We start from the raw sequence: 21650 nt of genomic DNA, 5'->3' as shown, positions 1-21650 counted from the left end.
ATTGTTTCTATATTTTTTCTTATGCTGTTAAGCATCATTATAATAACTACTCTGAACTCTGTATCTCATAACTTGCATATCTCCATTTCATTTAGCTCTTTTCAAAATTCTCCTGTTCTTTCATTTGTGACTTGTTTCTTTTATTCACCATTTTTGGCTGTCTCAGCAGGGTTTGGAGGTTTCCAAAAGCTACCTGTGGACTATAATGTTCTGCAGATTGTGGCGCCATCTGCTGGGTTTAGATATGTATGGAAGGGATCAAGCTGAACACCAATGTCTAGTCTTACTCTCCCAGGTAATGTTGCAGGCCTGGCAAATATTCAGATATTCCAGAGATTCACTTCTGTCTTCAGGCTGACTGTTATTTCCAGTCACTTAATGAGCTTTAGATTGTAGTCCTCAGCTCAATCTAAGCTCTCCATCCCGCCCCCCCCCCCCCCCCCCCCGCCATCCCCAGTAGGCAGGTTGAGAGTATTTCCAGTGAGTAAGCAATTACTTCCTTCTTGGCTAAAGCTGCTTTGAGAGGAAAACTGTGCCTGAGAAAGATGGTTTCTGTAGCTTGATTAATGACTCAGCACAAAGACCTAGGCAGCCATCTTCTTAGCTCAAAACCTTCAGAGCTACAAAACCTTACAACTGGGAGCCAAGCTCAAGGCATATGGCACCCATAGACCTGTCCCTGCCTGCAGGCTGGCTGGTAGTTTCTAACAGTTAATGAGTCTGAGGTTGCAGCTCTAAGCTAAGTGAAAACTTTTTTGGGCAGTTAGGGTGAAATTCCAATGGGTAGGGCAGTTGCTTCCTACCCCTTGGCTATAGCTGCTTTGATGGGAAAACTCTGCCTGTAGAAAATGCTTTCATCAGCATGGGTTAGCACCTCAGCTCAGGAACCCAGGCAACAGTCTTCATATTTCTTTCCTCAGAGCCTCAAAGTCCAATGACTGCAGGCCCTATTATTAATTATTTTACTTCAGACATTTTGATTGCATCTTGTCTTGTACACAATAAGGAATTAAGAAAAATCACGACATATCCACTGTTCTCCTTGAACAAATACTTGAATATTTATTTGCATACTTTATATATGAAGTTAAGTGATAGAGTGTGTAAATAAAATATGTTTTGAAAGTTTAAGAAAGAGATAGTGAATTTTGGCTTAAATAATTATGTTTCTGTGAAAAAATGGGGTCAGAATTGTAGGGATAAGTTTGTGGATACACTGGGAAGGCCATATTGTGGCAAAGGATAAAAGGAGAGAAGGGACCCTGGTTGACTCTTGAAAATCCAAACTGCTGAGTTTTCCAAAGATATATAAGACAAATATATGTTTTTCTACAGATTTATTGCCTGTATTTTCTGTTTCTCTTCCTATTTAACTTCAATAAATTGTATAGATTTTCAAAGCATAAATAAACCAATTATATTATATTTTAAGTTTTATCGTTTATTTAAGAACACACAGCTAGCTAATTACAATGATCTAATTTTAATCTATTTTCAATTATGGATTGATGAAAGAAAAACAGGTTTTAATGCAGAGCTCCTTAGAATCAGCTGAAGCTAAATATTTTAACTAACAATCAGATCTGAGCTTGGGGTTTTGGCATATTTCAGAACATTAGGACACACTGACTTTTATTAGTTTCAAAAGATTCCTACAAAGAGTTCAATCATCTGGTTGTAGCTTATTAGAATAAATGAATATGCCTATTTATCTTCATGATCACATAGAAACGGGGAAGGATAGTATGAAAACAGTTGTTATTTTTCCAATGATAAGACATATATTGTGGCACATGGCTGATTTACTCCATATTTTTTTCTTTTTTATAATTAGCATCTTGAACTTAGATCAGATATCATCAACACAGTCATGCTTCAGGGCTATTAAAGGTTTTAAAACCTGAACTTATTCTTTTCAATAGACTGTTTTCCTTTTCACAGACTGGTATGAAATTATTCACATACAAAATCACAAATTTAAGAAAAACATTGCAAATATTTAAAATTTATTTTGTGTAGAGTGTCAATGGAAGCATGAAGGAAAATGTAATAAAAGCAACATGTGAGTAGAAATGAGAAAGTAAAGATAAATTATCTGCCTCATACCTAGCATAGTCAGAGTAAGAAATAAAGATAACAAGAAGTGTCCTATAGTAATCAACTTGAGCTTGTCAGTTTTCTGTATCCTCACACCTTCTCAACCAGTAATATCTATCTTTACTTTCTCTCAAGTTGTGATCTCTTAATTTTCAGTGTTAATTCATCTAGTATTTTCCCGAATCTATTAATCTTTTTTTATTCCATCCTGTTTTTCTCCACATTAAAGTCCATATTTGAGATCAGATGGTATCAAACCTCTTTCATATGTATTATGATAAGTTATAGTGTCCCACTAATGTGTATTTGCCTCTTCAAGGAGAATAAGCATTAATTCTTCTGATTCATTCCCAATTTTAAGACTTGGTCTGAAATAGAAGCATTGCCTCTCATACAGGACATTTTAATAATAGAAACATTTCAGGGAATAATAAAGAAAAAATTCACTGTTTGCTCACTGGGGCATTGGAGAAGCTTTGGAATTTGAGAGCAGAATAGAAACAGAAACAACAGAAGTAAACTTTTAGGCAAATGGTATCTTCACACAAGGAAACCATTTGGCCTGGCTGGTGTGGCTCTGTTGATTGAGCATCATCCCATGGACTCAGAAGTCCCAGTTTGATTCCCAGTGAGGACACATGCTTAGGTTCAGGCTGGATCCTGGGGCTGGGGATGGGGTGGTACAGCAGGCAGTTAATCGATGTTTCTCTTTCACATTGATGTTTCTATCTTTCTCTCTCTAAAAAAATCAATGGAAACATATTGAAGAAAAGAAAACCATCTGTGGTGATGGAAACCATATAAGTCTTAAATTAGAGAAACACTTATTTATAACTACAGTTCTTGTTACATAACAGAGTATTCCAATAGAAAGGACACCCAGTATGTATTATACTTTGGGGAAAGATTTTAAACAGGATTTTGATGTAGTGAAATGCTTCCAAACTTATTCTGGAGAAAAACTTCATATCTGCAATGCATATGGAAAAAGCTTAAGTCAGAATTTTCATCTTATTAAACACCAGAGAATCCATACTGGAGAGAAACCTACAAATGTAATGGATCTGAGAAAGCATTTACCAGCTGATAGTGCATCTGATAGTGCATATTGAATAGAAATCCTATCAATGTAAGAAATGTGGTAAAGCCTTTAGCCAGTGTTCAACCCTCACAGTACATCAGAGAATTAATACTGGAAAGAAACTCTGTAAATGTGGTGAGTGTGAGAAGGCCTTCTAGCTGTAGAGAAAAACTTTGTAGACCTCACAGAATCTATACAGGTTAGGAAAAGCTACAGCCAGCATACATACCTGGCTGAACATCAGAGGCTTCATACTGGATAACAACTGTATAAATGTTTGAAATGTGGAAGAACTTTCACACACATCTCAACTCTTGTTGAACATCAGTGAATTCATACTGCTCAGAAACTCTATCAATGTGGGAAAATTTTCAACCAGTATTCATCCTTTAATGAACATCATAAAATTTATACTGGGGAGAAACTTTATACATGTGGAGAATGTGGAAAAGCTTTTGGGTACAAATCCAACCTTTATAGACATCAGAGAATTCGTACTGGAGAGAAACCCTATCGTAGAAAACCTTTCAGCCAATATTCATTGCTAACTGAACATCAGAGAATTAATACTGGAGAGAAACTCTATAAATGCATGGAATGTGGGAAAGCTTGCAGGTAACAGGTCAAACCTTTGTAGATGCAAATAAGTTCACAATAAAGAAAAACTATAAATGGAAGGAATGTGGGGTCAGAGATTTCTTAAAGAAGATACGCCCTGTGAGATTAAATTTGTCTCAAATAATTCTAGACTTCTCATTGGGAAATAATCAGGAGAATAATAAATAAAGCACAAACTCCTGATATAGTAAGATTTTTTTACTTTTGGAGAAAATATGCTAGTTACTACTAAGTAGTGATAAAATTGATCAATGAAAATATGAAAGCACTGACTTACCAAATTTTAAAAACCATTAAACTCATTCTGGCCAATATGGTTCAGATGGTTGGAGTATCATCCCATACACCAAAAGGTGATGGGTTCAATTTCCAGTTGGGGAACATACCCAGGTTGCAGTTTTAATCCCTGGTCAGGGCACATGTGGGAGGCAACTGATCAGTGTTCCTCTCCTCTCCTCTCCTCTCCTCTCCTCTCCTCTCCTCTCCTCTCCTCTCCTCTCCTCTCCTCTCCTCTCCTCTCCTCTCCTCTCCTCTCCTCTCCTCTCCTCTCCTCTCCTCTCCTCTCCTCTCCTCTCCTCTCCTCCCCTCCCCTCCCCTCCCCTCCCCTCCCCTCCCCTCCCCTCCCCTCCCCTCCCCTCCCCTCCCCTCCCCTCCCCTCCCCTCCCCTCCCCTCCCCTCCCCTCCCCTCCCCTCCCCTCCCCCTCTCTCCCTTTTCCTCCCTCCCTCTCTCTAAGAGCAATCAAAGATTTTAAAAAGAACCATTAAACTCAAGATCTATACAAACATTTAAAAATGTTAAATGCATAGAAAAAAATGTAAAAGCCAAACTTAAAGAAAAACCTTGAAAATAATGGAATATAAATTTTGTTTCTTTCTTTAGACTTCATTATTTTTTTAAGAGTAAGCTACAATATACATTTTCTTTTGAAAACAGTCATTGAGTTACTAATATAAATATTAGACCTTATTTTTTTAAATGGCAGGGAAACATAGAATGTGTTCTTTTTATAAAGAGAAAGTAAAGATAAAAAAATGTTTTAAATTCAAATTTTCACATGGAAATAAGCTCAATTTTTATGAATTGTCTTACCAGCAAGTTACACACACACACACACACACACACAGAGTTTTGGAATATATGCATTTTTTTTTCAAAAGTCTTTGATGATTTTCAAAATGTGGTTTTATTAGAATTTAGTTTTTCAAATTAAAATTTTGCCCAAATGGAGTCTTTCTTCCATTTCCTTTAATACATTATTTCTAAATTTGATATGATTCTGCATTGCTTAATCGAGTCTTTTTACAGACCTGTAGAAGGTGGAGTAAACTGGGGAAAGGACAGAGACTTATGCAGGTACTTTTATCAGTTGCAAAGATTTATCTTGCAGAATATGACTATACATCTGGTAGCTTATTAAAGCCAGGAAATATTTTAAATTAGTTTATTTTACTAATGAAAAAAATTGAGCCATTGGGCAAAGTCAAGACTAATGCAGGTCTCCCACTCTGGTTTTCTGTGTTAGCTATACATTCATTTCCAACCTCAAGTCCCAAGAGTATTATTTGTTTTGTAAACTGTTCAAGCATAATTGCAATAATTTAATCTGTTTTGTTTTTATGTTTGATATGGTTCCTCTCACTGTAATCTTAATAAGTGACTTAAAATCATGTTCATACTTTTTATTATGTGCCCCTAATTATACATGCTTTTATAACTACATAAGTCCTCAAACCCAGCTGAGGTCCAGATGGTAAAATTGCTTTTGGGGGTTTCACATACAAGATTGTCTGTCTGTTTTTGTTGCATACCTTTCAGGAATTCTTTTGTCTGAAGTGATATATGTATATTTTATTTCTTGACTTGTCTAAGCTCATTAGAAATAATCTTTTTATTTATTTTATTTTTATCCTCACTCGAGGACATTTTTCCATTTTTTGTTCAGATAGAGTGGGAGGGAGAGAAAGGAAAAGAGAGAGAGAGAAAAAAACATGGACGTGAAAGGGACACATCGAGTGGCTGCCACCCTCACGACCCAACCAGGGCTAGGGACAAACTGCAACCGAGGTACATGCCCCTAGTGGGAACCGAATCTGGGTCTCTCTGGACTGTAGGTTGATGCTGTAACTGCTGAGCCAAACTGGCCAGAGCAGAAATAATCTTTTTATGTATTTAAGTACAAATAAGGGGAAGGAAGCTTCTAAAAAGACCTCAGTATTTAACACTGTGCAGAGTAATTTGCAATATATTCTATATAAAAACATGTTTGGATACCCAATAGCAATGACCATTTTTGGTGTATAGATGCCATTCCCCACTAAAAGGAACCAAGGATCTTTGGAGTAATGGATAATTCCAAATTTGTAGCAGGAACAGTGTAAGATGTTCCTGGAATACCTTTTTATAAAACAAAACAATAAAAAAAGGAGCACTCAAACGTAATGGGATAATGTCAGAAGGACACAGGAACCAACTTGAATGCACATTCCACTGGTTAAATTTAGGACAAGTTAAACATCAAAAGTAACAATTAGTGTAATTGGTTATAACATGATAAGTAAAAATAAATAACCTCATTAAAAATAAAGAAGGAAAAGCTCTGTATAAATTTATTTGAGGAATGCCACCTTTTAACTGTACATGGAATGATAGATTTAGAAATATCACCATTGTCCAACACTTAATGCAGTTAAATCAGGCACATTTATTGGATGGTAAAACATATTAGAAAAAAATTAAGGAACATTATTTACATGGTGTCAAAAGATCACAGATACTGATTGCAAAGGAAATGTATGCCTTTGTAATGGAGAGAACTGGCTGTCAAACTGAGTTTCATTACTGGTGAAACAACCTGACATTATATGACTCCTGATGCACACATGATCATCTGTGATGTATTCTTGCCAAAAATGCTTAAAAAAATCTAATTAAATTTTTTATCCATGCCTTGGCTAGTTTGGCTCAGTGGTTAGAGCATTACCTGTGGTCCAGAGAGACCTGGGTTCAGTTCCCGCTTAGGGCATGTACCTCGGTTGCAGTTTGTCCCTGGCCCTGGTTGGGTCATGTGGGTGGCAACCACTCAATGTGTCCCTTTCATATCAATGTTTCTCTCTTTCTCTTCCTCTCTTTCCTTCCCACTCTATTTGAACATAAAACAAAAAAATGTCCTCGGGTGAGGATAAAAAAAAAATTTTATTCACACTTATATTTTTGTTTATGAGAAATATAAGGAATAGAAGCAATAAAAAAGATCAGAGCAGAAATAAATGACATAGAAGTTTAAAAAAAAGGCTGGAAAAAAAAGATCAATGAAACCAAGAACTGGGTCTTGAAAACATAAACAATATTGATCAACTGTTAGCCAAACTTATCAAGAAAAAATGACAGAGGTCTCAAATTAATAAAATCAGAAATGAAAGAGGTGAAATAACAACTACACCACAGAAATACAAAGGACTGGAAGAAATTACTATAAACAATTATATGCCAACAAATTTGACAACCTAGGAGAAAAGGACAAATTCCTAGAATCATATAGTTTTCCAAAACTTTACTGGGAAGAGTCAAAAAACCTGAACAGACGAATAAAAACTATGGAAATAGAAGAAGTAATCAATAAAGTCCCAGCAAATAAAAGTCATGGTCTGGACTGCTTCACAGGGGGGTTTACTCAACATGCAAAAAACTAACACTTTTCTCCTCAAGCTATTTAGAAAAATACAAGAGGAAAAATGACTTCCAAGCTCTTTAAAAGGTCACCATAATTGTAACCCCAAACCAGGTAAAGACACTCCAAAAAAAAAAAAAAAAAAATTACAGGTCAATATTCTTGATGAACTTAGACACCAAAATCCTCAACAAAATTTCAGAAAATCAGATGTATTAAAAAATACATGATGACCAAGTGGGATTTATCCCAGAAATGCAAGGCTGGTTCAATATTCTCAAATCAGTAAATGTGATACACCACATAAACAAAATAAAAGATAAAAATCATATGATCATATGAATAGATGCTTAAAAAGCATTTGTCAAAATCCAGCACTCATTTTTTATTTAAAAAAAAAAATCTGGCAGAGGGAAGATGGTGGATGGCAGGACCAAAGGGAGGTTGTGTGTGAGAGAATGAACTAGTGTGTGAGAGAGTGTGAGTGGACATGAAGGTGGATGACCAAATCCTGCAGTGCATAGACGCAGAGCAGAAGGTTCCTGTGCTGTGGACTAGAGCAGTCAGCTACCATGGTAAGTGGCTCTTGAGGGCTCTTCTCCCTGCACCACAGGGAGGTCCCACCATTTTGGAAGATCCCAGGTCTTCTCTGGGAGGAGGCAGGCAGCTGGAACAGCTAGGGCCCCGCAACTGGAGCCCACCTGTGCACCTGGCACCATCAAACCAGTGGACACTCTGTGTCAACACAGACCAGTGCACACTAGTGGAGCTCCCAAGGTACCTGTTGCAGAAGCTGCAGATACCCAGGAGCCCAGCACCATCCCCAACAGTAGCAGCCTGATCAGAGTCCAGATATACCCCTAGCAACAGAGGCTGGAAAGCAGACATTTATTCCCAGACAACAAAAGCACAGACCAGCAGCTAAAACACATCCCCCAAAACTAAAGCAAAAGCTGAGCATGAGTTGAGCCCCATGGGGCAACAGCACTCTACAACTGCCAGCAGGGGGAACTGGGGCTCCATAGAGGCCTTGTGTGGTCCAGCAGCTCTCAAGAGCAGTGGAAAGCGAGAGCCCTGAAGAGACTGGTGAAATACAGCTTCCCGCCTGTGGGACCTGCAGGGTGCAGGGGCACCAGAGAGGACTGTGTGACCCAGCAAGAAATGTGCGATCTAGTTACCCCTGGAAACTGCAGGGTGCTGAAGCACCAGAGAGGCCTGTGCGACCCACCAGCTCATAACATAGGCATAGAGCTGGGTACCCACAGGGACTGTGCATCCAGTTACCCGCTGAATCTGCAGGGTGCAGGGGCACCAGAGAGGCCTGTGTGACCCAGCTGTGCACAAAATAAGCATAGAGGATGTGAAAATGCAGGCGGAGTGAATGGATGCTACACAGATGATCTCCCAGGACCAAACAGGAATTACAACTAAAATAAAGACAAATCATATTAAAAAAAAGCAACAGAAAAGCAGCATGACAAGACCATATAAACAGGAACACTGGTAGGATCTGTGGAGGTGCGAGAGGGTGGCGGGCAGCAGACTTAGCTGTAAGCAGTGCCCTTGGGAATAAAGACCAAGCCCGCTTCACAGCACAGAGAGAAGGGACAGAGCGCTAAAATAGCCACAGCCACTCATCTGGGGGCTACAGCAGAGTCAGGGCAAACTGGGCTGGAACTCTGTGGGGACACCTGGGATTTGGAGGGCACTCAGAGTTTTTGCTGAGTTGTGGCCACAAAGGACAGTGGCCAGTGTGCTCCATTCCAGAGTTGTGGGGAAAAGCAGCAGCCCACTCTAAGATTCAGACTTTCCCAGGTGAGGCAAAGAAATAAAAATTGAGGCTCATTAACAACCAGCATCTATTCAGCCCTCTGGAAATCCTCTTATGCAGAACACCAAGGCTACATTCCAAAATATTGAGTAACTGAGACGACTGGCCACCAGGAAAAAGATAGAGGATAACTGAACCTTTCCTGGGCTTGCGAATCTACCCAGGAAAGTAACACTTGACAGTGGTGTTTAACATGGCCCCACCCAGGCTCATACAAACCCAGTAGAGGGAGCCACAAACAGCAGAACACCTAAACCACAAAGAAAATTTGGCAGGCTAGAAAACTTACTGAGATAGCCAAAATGGTGAAACAAAAAAACAAATCCCAAATGAAAAAACAAGAGAACTCTATTGAAGATGAGAACAATGAAATGGAGCTAAGAAAATTATCAGAGGTAGAGTTAGGAGCCATGATCTTGAGAAAGCTCAACAGCGTGAGTAAGGACATCAGCACCATGAGTAAAGATATAGGAACATTGAATACCAACCAAGCGAAAATGAAGAATGACATAGCAAAAATTAAGAACACATTGGAAGGACAAATCAGCAGATTGTAGGAAACTGAAGAGCAAATCAGTGAATTAGAAGACAAGGTAAAAATAACACAATCAGATAACCAAAAGGAAAAAAAAAACAATGAAAAAAAAAAATAGGGAGATTTCTCAAGAGAACTGTGGGCCAGTTGGACATGTAATAACATTCGCATCATAGCAGTCCTTGAAGAGGAAGAAATTGGGCAAGGGTTAGAAAATATATTTGAAGAAATAGTGACCAAAAAATCCCTAACATGGTGAAGGAAGAAGGCATTCAAGTTCAAGAAACACAGAGAACCCCAAGTAAGAAGAACCCAAAGAGGCCTACACCAAGACACACAATAATGAAAATGCCAAAAACTAAAGACAAAAAGAGAATCCTAAAGGCAGCAAGAGGTAAGCAACAGGTTACCTACAAAGGAAACCCAATAAGGCTCTCAGCTGACTTCTCAACAGAAACACTACAGGCCAGAAGAGAGTGGCATGAAGTAGTCAAGGTCATGAAAAGCAAAGATCCGAATGCAAGACTACTCTATCCAGTAAGGCTATCATTCAAAATAGAAGGTCAAATAAAGAGCTGTCCAAATAAAAAAAAGGCTAAGGGAATATAGTAACACCAAACCAGCATTACAAGATAAGTTTAAAGGACTGCTGTAATTAGTAGAAGAAATAAAAAGAGAAATAGAACCACATTAAACAAAAATGGCAATAAATAAGTACATATCAATTATCACCTTAAATGTGAATGGTTTGAATGCTCTGATAAAAAGACACAGAGTAGCTGGCTGGATAAGAAAGCATGACTCACATATATGTTGTTTACAAGAGACCCATGTCACAACAAAAAACTCACATAGGTTGAAAGTGAAGGGATGGAAAAAAACCTTTTAAACAAACAAACAAACAAAATGCTGGGGTAGGAATACTCATATCTGATAAACTATATTTCAAAATGAAGGCCATAATGAAAGACAAAGAATGCCACTACATAATATTGAAAATCTATCCAAAAGGAAGATATAACCTTGGTAAACATGTATGCACCCAATATAGGAGGACCGACATATATTAAAAATCTGCTGGAACACTTTAAAGGAGAAATCAACAGGAATACAATCATAGCAGGGGACTTAAACACCCCGCTGATATCATGAGATAGATCATCAGAAAAAAAAACAAGGAAACACAGATTCTAAATAAAGCGCTAGATCAAATGGATTTAATAGATATCTACAGAGAATTACACCCCAAAATGTCCGAATTCACATTCTTCTCAAGTGCACATGGGACATTCTCAAAGACAGACCACATGTTAGGACACAAAGTAAGTTTCTACAAGTTCAAGAAGATTGAAATCATATTAAGCATCTTCTTAGATCACAGGGGCATGAAGCTGGAAATCAATTGCAAGAACATGCAAAGACACTAGAAAACATGGAGGCTAAATAGCATGTTATTAAACAATGAATGGGTTACTATGGAGATCAAGGAAGAAATTAAAAAATTCCTGGAAACAAATGAAAATAAAAACACAACACACAAAATCTATGGGATGCAGCGAAAGCAGTTTTGAGAGGGAAGTTCATAGCACTACAGGCCTACCTCAAGAAACAAGAAAAATTGCTAGGATACCATCTAACCTAAACTTAAAAACAAGAAAGCAAACAAAAAGAAAAGCCAAGAGCAAGTAGAAGAAAAAAAATAGTAAACATTAGAGCAGAAATCAATAACATGGAGACCAAAAAAACAATTGAAAGGATCAATGAAACAAATAACTGGTTCTTTGAAAAGATAAATAAGATTGATGGACCCTTAGCTAGACTCACCAAGAAACAAAAAGAGAGAACTCAAATACACAAAATTAGAAATAAAAGAGGAGGAATAAAAACTGACACCACAGAAATACCAAGGATTGTTAACAAATATTATGAACAACTATACTGCAACAAATTTGACAATCTAAGGGAAATGGACAAATTCCACTATCTAAGTGAAATTGTAGAAACACATAGTCTTTCAAAACTCATCCTGGAAGAAATAGAAAATGAATAGATAATAACAACAAAAGAAATTGAAGATGTAACCAAGACTCTTCCAGCAAACAGAAGCCCAGGCCGGATGGCTTTATGGGAAATTTTACTGAACATTCAAAGAACTAATACCCATTCTCCTCAAACTGTTTTAAAAATTTCAAGAAGAAGGAAGACTTCCAAACTCATTTTGAGGCCAGCATAATTCTAATTTCAAAACCAGAAAGAGACACTACAAGAAAGAAAACTACAGACCAATATCCCTGATGAATATAAATGCTGAAATCCTGAACAAAATACTAGCAAATCAAATCCAGCAATACATCAAAAAAAATTACTCATCATGACCAAGTGGGATTCATCCCAGGGATGCAAGGCTGATACAGTATTTGAAAATCAATAAATATGATACACCACATAAGCAAAGTGAAAGATAAAAATCACATGATCATATCAAATAGATGCTGAAAAAAACATTTGACAAAATCTAGCACCCATTTTTTTTTCTTAATTTATTTTTGTTAGAGATGTTTCTCCCCCACCCCACTGATTCACCCCTCTCCCTCCCTCCCCACCCTCTCCCCAGCTTTGTTGTCCTTGTCCGTTGTTCATGCATGTATGCATATAAGTTCCGTGGTTTATCTCTCCCCCCACCCCCTCTTCTGGGGATAGTCAGTCTGTACCCCACTTCCACATCTCTGGTACTACCCCATTCCTCAGACTGTTATGTTCATTATATTCCACAAATAAGTGAGTTCATATGATACGTGTCTTTCTCTGTTTGGCTTGTTGCGCTTAGGATGACATTTTCCAGTTCCCACCATGTCATATCAAAGGATAAGGGGTCTTTCTTACAGCTGCATTGTACTCCATTGTGTATATGTACCACCACTTTTTTATCCATTCGTCTACTGATGAACACTTGGGCTGTTTCCAGATCTTAGCTATTGTAAATAGTGATGCTACAAACATGGGGGTACATATATTCTTCCTGATTAGTGTTTCAGGCTTCTTAGGGTATATTCCTAGAAGTGGGATCACTGGGTCAAATGGAAGTTCAATTTTTAATTTTTTGAGGTAACACCACATTGTTTTCCATAGTGGCTGCACCAGTCTGCATTCCCACCAGCAGTGTACTAGAGTCCCCTTTTCTCCACACCCTCGCTAACACTTGTTGTTTGATGATTTGTTGATGGCGGCCATTCTGACAGGTGTGAGGTGATACCTCATTGTTGTTTTAATTTGCATCTCTCTGATGATTAGTGATGATGAGCATTTCTTCATATGTCTCTTGGCCATTTGTATGTCCTGTTTGGAGAGGTGTCTATTTAGTTCCTCTGCCCATTTTTTTAATTGGATTCTTTGTCTTCCTTTTGTGGAGTTGTATGAACACTCTATATGTATTGGAAATTAACCCCTTATCTGATATATCATTGGCAATTATGCTCTCCCATACAGTGCGTAGCCTTTTCATTTTAATGATTGTATCTTTCACCGTGCAGAAGCTTTTGAGTTTGATGTAGTCCCATGTGTTCATTTTCTCCTTTGTTTCTATTGCCTTAGGTGATGTGTCAGTAAAAATTCTGCTGCGTATGATGTCTGAAATTTTGTTGCCTACAGTCTCTTCTAGGATTTTTATGGATTCATGAGTTACATTTAAGTCTTTTATCAATTTTGAGTTTATTCTCGTGTAGGGTGTAAGTTGATGGTCTAGTTTCATTTTTCTGCAAGTAGCTGTCCAATTTTCCCACCACCATTTATTAAAGAGGCTGTCCTTACTCCACTGTGTGCTCTTGCCACCTTTGTCAAATATTAATTGAGCATATTGCCTTGGGTCCATTTCTGGGTTCTCTGTTCTGTTCCACTGGTCTATATGCCTGTTCTTGTGCCAGTACTAGGCTGTTTTGATTACAGTGGATTTGTAGTATAACCTGAAATCTGGTTTTGTGATCCCTCCAACTTTGTTCTTCCTTTTCAAGATTGCTGTGGCTATTCGAGGCCTTTTTTGGTTCCATATGAACTTTTGAAATAATTGTTCTAATTCTGTGAAGTATGCCGTTGGTATTTTGATGGGGATTGCGTTGAATCTATAGATTGCTTTGGGTAATATGGACATTTTAATGATGTTAATTCGTCCAATCCATGAACAGGGTATGTGCTTCCACTTTTTTATATCTTCCTCTATTTCCTTTTTTCAATCACCTGTAGTTTTTTGCGAATAGGCCCTTTATTTCTTTGGTTAAGTTTATTCCTAGGCATCTTAATTTTTTTGCCGCAATGGTAAATGGGATTTTTTGCTTAGTTTCTCTTTCGTGAGTTCATCATTGCTGTATAAGAATGCCATCGATTTCTTGACGTTAATTTTGTATCCTGCTACTTTGCTAAATTCATTTATTAAGTCTAGTGAATGTTGATGGAGTCTTTGGGGTTTTTATGTATAGTATCATGTTATCTGCAAATAATGACAATTTCACTTCCTCCTTTCCAATTTGGATTCCTTATATTTTTTCTTCCTGTCTGATTTCTGTGGCTAAGACTTCCAGTACTATGTTAAATAGGAGTGGCGAAAGTGGGCATCCTTGCCTTGTTCCTGTTCTTAAGGGAAATGCTTTTAGTTTTTGCCCATTGACTATGATGTTGGCTGTAGGTCTTTCATATATGGCCTTTATTATGTCGAGATATGATCCCTCTATTCCCACACTGGTGAGCGTTTTTATCAGAAATGGATGCTGGATTTTGTCGAAGGCTTTTCCAGCATCTATTGATATTATCATGTGGTTTTTATTCTCCATTTTATTTATGTGGTGTATCACATTTATGGATTTGCGAATATTGTACCAGCCTTTCATCCCTGGATTGAATACCACTTGGTCATGGTGGATAATTTTTTTGGTGTATTGCTGGATCCTATTTGCTAGATCGGATCGTTTAGGATTTTGGCATCTATGTTCATCAGGGATATTGGCCTGTAGTTTTCTTTCTTTGCTATGTCTTTATCTGGTTTTGGAATTAGAATTATGCTGGCTTCATAAAACGAGTTTGGAAGTCTTCGTCCTTCTTGAACTTTTTGAAATAGTTTGAGGAGAATGGGTATTAGTTCTTTGAATGTTCAGTAAAACTCCACCGTGAAGCCATCCGGGCCTGGGCTTTTGTTTGCTTGGAGAGTCTTGATTACATCTTCAATTTCTTCTGTTGTTATTGGTCTGTTCAAGTTTTCTATCTCTCCCTGATCTAGTTTTGGGAGACTATGTGTTTCTAGAAATTTCCATTTTGCTTAGGTTGTCGAATTTGTTGCCCATATAATTGTTCATAGTAGTTGTTCACGATGTTTTGTATTTCTGTGGTGTCAGTTGTTATCTCTCCTCTTTCATTTCTGATTCTGTGTATTTGGGTTCTCTCTCTTTGTTTCCTGGTGAGTCTAGGAATCTTGTTTATCTTTTCGAAAAACCAGCTCTTTGTTTTATTGGTCTTTTGAATTGTTTTTTTGGTCTCTATGTCATTTATTTCTGCTCTGATCTTTATTATTTCCTTCCTTCTACTTGCTCTGGGGTTTTCTTTTTGTTTGCTCTCTAGTTTTTTAACTTGTGAAGTTAGATAATCTATTAGAGATTTTTCTAATTTTTTTGAGGTAGGCTGTAGTGCTGTGAACTTCCCTCTCAGAACTGCTTTCGCTGCATCCCATAGATTTTGTGTTGTTGTGTGTTCATTTTCATTGGTTTCCAGGAAGTTTTTGATTTATTCCTTGATCTCCTCCGTGACCCATTCATTGTTTAATAACATGCTATTTAGCTTCCATGTGTTCAAATGTCTTTGTATGTTCTTCTTGTAAATTGATTTCTAGTTTCATGCCATTGTGATCTGAGAAGATGCTTGATATAATTTCAGTCTTCTTGAACTTGCAGAGACTTAGTTTGTGCCCTAACATGTGGTCTATCTTTGAGAATGTCCCATGTGCACTTGAGAAGAATGTGAATTCTGTAGTTTTTGGGTGTAGTTCTCTGTAGATATTTATCAAATCCATTTGGTCTAGTGCTTCATTTAGAGTCTCTGTTTCATTGGTAATTTTTTGTCTGGAGGATCTATCCAGTGATGTCAGCGGGGTGTTGAAGTCCCCTGCTATGATTGTATTGCTATCGATTTCTCCTTTGAAGTCCTCCTGAAGTTTTTTTAATATATTTTGGTGCTCCATTATTGGGTGCATATATGTTAATCAAGGTTATATCTTTCTGTTGGATAGATTCTTTCAATATTATGTAGTGGCCTTCTTTGTCTCTAATTATGGCCTTCATTCTGAAATTTATTTTAATCTGATATGAGTATTGCTACCCCAGCTTTTTTTTTTTCCCCGTTTGCTTGGAAGATTTTTTTCCATTCCTTCACTTTCAATCTATGTGAGTCTTTTTTTGTGAGGTTGGTCTCCTGTAAACAACATATAGATGAGTCATGCTTTCTTATCCAATCAGCTACTCTGTGTCTTTTTCTGGGAGCATTCAGTCCATTTACATTTAAGGTGATTATTGATATGTACTTATTTATTGCCATTTTTGTTTAGTCTGGTTCTACTTTTCTTCCTATTTCTCCTCGTAATTACAGCAGTCCTTTTAACATTTCTTGCAATGCTGGTTTGGTGCTAGTGTATTCCCTTAGCCTTTTTCTTGTCTGAGAAGCTCTTTATTTGACCTTCTATTGTGAATGATAGCCTTGCTTGGTAGAGTAGTCTTGGATTAGATCTTTGTTTTTCATGACCTTGATTACTTCATGCCATTCCCTTCTTGCCTGTAGTGTTTCTTGTGAGAATTCAGCTGAGAGCCTTATGGGGTTTCCTTTGTAGGTAACCTGTTGCTTATCCCTTGTTGTTTTTAAGATTCTTTGTCTTTAATTTTGGCAGTTTGATTACTATGTGTCTTGGTGTGGGCCTTGGGGTTCTTACTTTGGGCTCTCTGTGCTTCTTGAACTTGAATGCCTCCTTCCTTCACCAAATTAGGGAAGTTTTCTTTCACTATTTCTTTGAATATATTCTCTAACCCTTGCTTATTTTCTTCTTCTTCAGGGACTCCTATGATGCAAATATTATTCCGTTTCCAGTTGTCCCACAGTTCTCTTAAGCTGTCTTCCTGTTTTTTTAATAGTTTTTTCCTTTTGTTTTTCTGATTGGTTGATTTTTTTCTACCCTGTCTTCTAATTCACCGATCCGGTCCTCAGCTTCCCCTATTCTGTTTTTTAGACCTTCCAATGTGTTTTTCATTTCCTATATGTCATTCTTCATTTCTTCCTGTTGGTTTTTAATTTCCATCTGGTTGATTTTCAACATTTCTATGTCTTTACTCATGGTGCTCATGTCCTCAACAGCTTCCTCAACATCATGGGTCTAAATTGTAGTTCTGTTAACTTGCTTAACTGCACCTCATTTATCTAATCTTCCATAGAGGTCTCATGTTCTTTCATTTGGCTTTTGTTTCTGTTTTTCATCATTTTGGCTATCACAGTGGGCTTTGGAGTCTGCCAAATTTTCCCTGTGGGTGTTGGTGTTCTGCTGTTTGTGGTTCCCTCTCCTGGGTTTGGATGAGCTAGGGAGGACCCACTTTAAACACCACCTTCAAGTCTTAACTTTCCTGGTTAGTGTTGCTGGCCCAGGGAATGGTAGTTATCCTCTAGCTTTTTTTTTTTTTTCCTGGAGGCTATTATTAGAGGTCACCTGAAGACCCTTGGTTTCTGAGTTGCCTGAAAACCTCCCTCAGGTGCTCAGTATAAGAGGATTTCCTGAGGTTGGGGCAGCTGCTGGTTGTTAATGGGCCCCAATTAGCATTTCAATGGCCACCGGGTAGGATTGAATCTCTGAGGGAGGGGCCTCTGCCTTGCCTCTCCCCAGGGCCCTGGGAAGGAGTAAAATGACCACAGGCCTGCGTGGCTGCACTCAGAGAAAACTCTTAGCACCCTCCAAAACCCTAGTGTCCCCACACAGTTCCAGTCCAATCTGCCTTCCCTCTCCTGAAGCCCAAGGTGAGTGGCTGCTGCCAATTTAGCCTCTGTCTAGACTCTGCGTCGTGGAGCCGCCTGGCACTTTTAACTCGAGAGCACTGCTTCCTGCCAAGGGCGGCCACGGCTGTGGCACCAGCAGAGGGTTTTGCACTCAGCAGAAGCCCCAGGACTGAGCCGCCGTAGCTGGACACTGCCAGGGTGGCAGCACCTTCCAGCAGAGTCCCCTGGTTTCCGCGAGTCCGTGTGGCACCAGCCGAGGGCTTAGCACGCAGAGTTCACAGGAGTCAGCCTGGGTAGCAGCCTCCAGCTGAGTCCCCTGGTCGGAGCCAGTCCGTGCCAGCCCGTAAGGCACCAGCCGAGGGCTTAGCAGGCAGCAGAGTTCGCAGGACTCAGGGGGGGTAACAGCTGAGGCTTTAGCAGCAACTTCCTGCCGCCCAGTTCCCTGGCCCCAGTGAGTCCGTGTGGCACCAGGGGATGGTTTGGGAGGCAGGAGAGTTCGCACAGGAGAGTTAGCAGGACTGGGGCAGGGTCGCAGCAGAGGTTTTAGCAGCAACTTCCCTCCGCGGAGTCCCCAGGTCCCTGCCCAGGCCGCTGATGTGGCTTTAGCAGCAACTTCCCGCCGCGGAGTCCTCCGGTCCCAGCCCAGGCTGCTGCAGACCATGGGCTCCCCGCCCCCTCTTGCGTCCTTGCAAGCCTACCAGGATTGAGTCGGTGTACCCGGTTATGTGGTCCTCTAAGGTGTCTTTTGGTTGCCCCTTCCTGAAGATTTGCCTTTGTTTTTGTTGTGAATCCAGTTTGGTCCTGGGAGATGGTCTGTGTAGCTCCATTCACTCCGCTGCCACTTTTTCTTCTCCAAGTCTCTATGTCTTTTATTTTCACTCTGATCTTTATTATTTCTTTCCTTCTACTTATTCTCGGCTTTTCTTGTGGTTCTTTTTCTAAATTTTTTAATTGTGGCTTTAGATTGTTTAGTTAAGATTTTTCTTGTTTCTTGAGGTAGGCCTGTAATGCTACAAACTTCCCTTTCAGGACTGCTTTCACTGTGTCCCATAGATTTTGCGTTGTTGTGTGTTCATTTTCATTTGTTTTCAGGTAGTTTTTAATTTCTTCTTTTGATCTCATTGGTAACCCACTTGCTGTTTAATAACACACTATTTAGCCTTCATGTGTTTGAATGTTTGTTTTTTATTTTTGTGGTTGATTTCTATTTTCATGCAATTGTGATCTGAGAAGATGTCTGATATGATTTCAATTTTCTTGTATTTGTTAAGACTTATTTTGTATCCTAAAATGTAGTATACTTTTGAGAATGTTTTATGTGCATTTGAGAAAAATGTATATTATACAGCTTTGGGATGAAATGTTCATGTAATTTTAATCCATCTGATCTAGTGTGTGGTTTAAGATCACTGTTGTTGATTTTTAATCCAGTGATGCAGTGGAATGTTAAACTTCCTTAGTATGACTGTATTGAAGTCCATCTCTCCTTTATAGTGTGTGTGTGTGTGTGTGTGTGTGTGTGTGTATACACACATAAATGTATAATGTAATTTAGGTTCTCTCATGCTGGTTGCATATATATTTTCCAGGGTTAAATCCTTTTTTTGGATTGATCTTCTAGTATTACATAATGTTTCATACCTTTATTTTCATCCTATGTGAGTCTTGTTCTGAGGTGGGTATCTTGTAGACAGCTTAAATACATGTCATGTTTTCTTATTCTTTTTGATTAGAACATTTAATCTATTTACATTAAGGTTATTATTTATTGCCATTTTTATTCTTTTGTTGTTCCTGTTAATTATCACCTTAAAATATGTTTCCATTGACTTTTAGATGGAGTGGAAGTGAGGGAGAGAGAGAGTGAGAGAAGCATTAATGTGAGAGAGACACATTAATTGGCTGCCTCCTGCATGACCTGGACCAGGGCCAGGGATTTAATCTGTAACTCTGGCATGTGCCCCTGACTGGGAATCAAACCCGCAATTCTTTGGTCCACAGAAATTATTCTCAGCCTTGAGTTTTTAAAAGTGCAGTGAAAGTTTTCTACTGCTCAGTCATTGAACTGCTGTGAAGCAGAGCAAGTCAGGTTATTCAGCTTCTGTTTCTAAAAACAAAACAAAACAAAAAAAACTGACAATAGTTATATCCACAAGTCAAATGTTCATTCACTGGTGACACTACTTGTTCAATAAGACAGAGTAGACTCAAATATTTTCTGCTGATAAATAACCACAGACTTAAAACACCTTATATTTTCATAAGCTTTGTAAATTTGTTGTACTAAACCTCTTTCTGCTTTTTACATATTTATACCATTAGTTAAAAAACATTTTAGCAGATTCCACTTCAGGTAATATTGAGTGTTTTTTCAATTTCTTTAAAAAATATATTTGTTTGTAGTTGTTTCATACAGACTGTAAGTCTGGTTTTTTAGTGATTTAAACTGCATATTGACTCAACAAGTAAATAACTGAGCACTATTATTAACATCTGTTTATTCATCAAGAGCCAAGCAAAACCACTTAAAGTCATCTGACATATTCTTTTTCTTTTCTTTTCTTTTTTTTAGAGTGGGAGAAAGAGGGTGGAAGAGAGACAGAGAGAAACATTAATGTGAGAGAGACACATTGAGTGATTGCCATCCACACAACCCCAACCAGGGACTGGGATGAACTGCAACCAAGGAACGTGCCCGTAGCGGAAACCAAACTTGGGTCTCTCTGGTCTGGGGCCAATGCTCTAATCTCTGAGCCAAACTGGCCAGGGCTTATTCTTTAATAACTTAAAATTTTTTTTTTATTTATTAATTTGTTTTTGTTACAGATGTTTCTCATTTTTCCCCCTTTGACACCCTCCTCTTTTACCCCTCCACCCTATCTCTAGCTTTGTTGTTTATGTTAATTGGTAATGCATGCATACATGTAAGTTCTGTGGCTTATCTCTTTGCTCAACCCCTCTCCCCCAGGCTTGTCAGTCTGTACCCTACCTCTATGTCTCTGGGTTAATTGTGTTCAGCAGTTAAATTCATTATAGTCCACAAATCACCGAGATCATGTGATATTTGTCTTTCTCTGCTTGGCTTGTTTCACTTAACATAGTACTCTCCAGGTCCATCCATGTTGTCTCAAATGAGAAAAGATTGTTTTTTCTTACAGCTGCATAGTACTCCATTGTGTATATGTACCACAGCTTTTTTATCCATTTGTCTACTGATGGACATTTGGGTTGTTTCCAGATCTTAGCTATTGTAAATAGTGCTCCTATGAACATAGGGGTATATATATTCTTTCTGATTGGTATTTCAGGCTTCTTAGGGTATATTCCTAGAAGTGGAATAACTGGGACAAATGGCAGTTCAATTTTTAACTTTTTGATATAACACCAATCTGCATTCTCACCAGCAGTGTACTAGAGTCCCCTTTTCTCCACACCCTCACCAACACTTGTTGTTTGATGATTTGTTGATGTTGGCTATTCTGATAGGTGTGAGGTGATACCTCATTGTTGTTTTAATTTGCATCTCTCGGATGATTAGTGATGTTGAGCATTTTTTTATGTCTCTTGGCCATTTGTATATCCTGTTTAGAGAGGTAACTATTTAGGTCCTTTGTCCATTTTTTAATTGGGTTCTTGGTCTTCCTTTTGTTGAGTTGTATGAGCACTTTATATACTTTAGAAATTAACCCCTTATCTGATGCATCATTCACAATGGGCTCCAATATAGTGGGTTCCCTTTTCATATTGATGGTTGTTTCTTTTGCTGTGAAGAAGCTTTTGAGTTTGATGTAGTCTCGTGTTCATCTTTTTTTG

The 21650-nt window shown here is 38.4% G+C and overlaps 1 pseudogene; it reads left to right on the top strand.

Moving 5' to 3' along the window:
- Window positions 1–273: 273 nt before the first annotated feature.
- Window positions 274–3849, top strand: LOC118643785 (annotated as a pseudogene).
- Window positions 3850–21650: the final 17801 nt, after the last annotated feature.

This window comes from Molossus molossus, unplaced genomic scaffold (genome assembly GCF_014108415.1).
Source record: "Molossus molossus isolate mMolMol1 unplaced genomic scaffold, mMolMol1.p scaffold_m16_p_4, whole genome shotgun sequence".
Lineage (NCBI taxonomy): Eukaryota > Metazoa > Chordata > Mammalia > Chiroptera > Molossidae > Molossus > Molossus molossus.
This window is presented reverse-complemented; position numbering and strand designations above follow the sequence as displayed.